This window comes from Perognathus longimembris, chromosome 19 (assembly GCF_023159225.1).
Source record: "Perognathus longimembris pacificus isolate PPM17 chromosome 19, ASM2315922v1, whole genome shotgun sequence".
Classification (NCBI taxonomy): Eukaryota; Metazoa; Chordata; class Mammalia; order Rodentia; family Heteromyidae; genus Perognathus; species Perognathus longimembris.
Genome location: NC_063179.1, coordinates 45,642,331 through 45,644,953, shown reverse-complemented (window position 1 = coordinate 45,644,953; position 2,623 = coordinate 45,642,331).

Below are 2,623 nucleotides of genomic sequence, written 5' to 3'. Positions count from 1 at the left end.
AATTTAATGTGGTTTTTTGAAACACATTCCTCCAAATGGAGTTCAAAGACTTTCCAGAACCACTTATTTCAGTGACTTCTGTACACATTCGTTTTTTTTTAAAATGGACCTAATGATTCTCTCCCCTTCAGAAGTTCTAGGACTGCTTTGGAACAACCCATAGTTCTTCATTAATTAGGATTTGATCCTAGGAAACTTAGAAATAAAGGCTTAACCTCTCATCAACATAAAAGAACATATGGAACCAAATTATTTTGCCTACTTATTTTTTATTTTAATATTCAATTCTCAGCAAAAACATGATTCTCTTCTAATCTTAACCAACCTGTCCCATAAACTCCTTTCATAAATGGCAGCTTCACAAATCTATTATTGTTGTTACCCATTCAGTTATGTTTTATAAGCCTTTTCTCCTTTTTGAAACAATCTGTTTTTCTACTTAGGTCAATAAATTAGCTCTCTGAAATGAAGGCCTACATCTCTCATACCTTTTACCTTCTTCCACCCAAGCCATGGCTTCCTTTATTTGCATGAAGAAGTATTTATATCCAGGGACCAATGGCTCGTGCCCTTGCTTCTCAGGAGCTAAGATCTGCAGGCAATGGCTCAGAGCTAGCCAGGTGCACACAATGAGGAAACTTGTATCTCCAATTAACCAGCAAAAGCCAGAACTACAAGTGTATCTTCAGTGATGAAGCATCAGCCATAAGCTAAAAATGGGAGAGCATAAAATCCTGACTTCAAGACCTAGCACCAGCACACGTGCTTGCACACACACACGAGCACATGTGCGCACACACACACCCATGTACACACAAAAGTTATTTCTACATAGGGGGACTGGAAGGGAATTCAATACTCTACTTTGACCAATAGATACCTATCAAAAAGAAAAGAAACAGTTAAATTCCGTTGTGGAGCACATGTGCCTAATGGCACAGAATACTTTCGTCCAACAACTGCAGAATGCGTTCACTCCATCAGCACGTGAAACTCTCTTCTAGGATGCACCATACATCCATCAACACTTTTAACAAATTCTAAACAGCAGAAATAATATCCTGTATCTCCTCTCATGGCAAAGGAAAGAAATGAGAAGGAAGCAGCGTGAGAAATTATAAAATTCTCTTAAACAATTGGGGACTGAAAAACGCCTTTATCACAGTGGACCATTGAGAAGACTGTAGAGGAAATTGAAAAATTCCTTCAGTTAGGTAAGAGTGGAAACACAACGTACCCAGGAGATAGAGCAAACACAGTCAGCATTACGAGGGAAAGTTATAACTGCCCACCTCAAAGAAAAGATCTCATGTAAATAGTATAACGAGGCAAATCAAGGTTTTTGAAAAGCATGAACAAACCAAGTCCAAAGTCAGTAGAAGGAAATAAACAGTAAAGATTAGAGGATAATAAATGTATGTCTTGGTTAAACGCTAAAACTCAGGACAATAGTGCAAGTGTGTAGGTCTGGCGTGGAGGTGGTTGTGCCTTGCTCATTGCTGGGCTCTGCTCCCCAGTCCTGGGACACCTGCGTGGGAAGCTGCCCATTGGTGGTTATTTTGGGGAATATATAGCTGTAGAATGGTCTCTGTTTATAAGGCATTGTTTCTCTCTGGGTCTGCGAGCTTGCCTTTTCTCATCTACCCTAAATAAACCATCTCAGCTAACTTGAAACACCCATGCTATGCCTCTGTAATCCCGTTACTTCTGGTAAGGCTCACCCATTTCTCAAAAAAAAACCAAAACAACCTAAGAATCTCAACAAAACCCAAACCAAACCAACCGCCCATATACACCAAAAGCAAACAAAAGCTCCAGATTCCTGGAATTCCTATACAGGGAAATTGGTTGCATTCCTGGGGCCCAGTCCAGTTTTTGCCTAAGCCAGGTAACCACCGCACGCACACTGTTCCCATCCCCAAATAGCCACGCGCCCACAGGTAGCACACACTGACCTTCTACACACCCAAGGTCATGTCCCTTCTCACGGTGTAATGTAATCTTGGATGGCATTCTAGAAGGTGGAGTTCTAGACTCTGAATCTAGATGACTTCATAGTTCTGTCTTTTAGCAATTTTACCTACTGAGCCCACTTTTATTTTATTTTTCCCTTTTTTTTCTTTTTAAATTTTCTGTCTGACCCATTCAGACTCCTGGAGCCTCTCTACAGGCCTTACTCCTGTTTCTACAGAAGCCAGTTCAGTTCCTTCTGACTCAGATACCCGAGACACTACCTTACACACACACACACACACACACACACACACACGGGGGGGGGGGGGACCTAGTCCTCTTTCTAGTCATAACTTCCAAACCACTTCAGATAAAAGAAGCTGTTCACAATGTGCTCAGCTACAGATGCAAATTCACGATCTTCAGTAACCGAGACGCCTAGGTGGTGACAGAAGACACTGAGTCCAGGGGCCCCCGCAAGCGTTTGCCCTGGTCACCTGCTACCCGCGGGACCGCAGAGCTGAGCTGCCGATCCAGATGGCTGGTGAGGACGACGATCCCTCACTGAGTGGAGTAGAACTTCTCTGAGAGAATCAAAACGGAACCAGAGAGCTCCTAGCGCCAGAACCAGCTTCTAGAACATGGTTCTCACAGACACGATCAGATACTC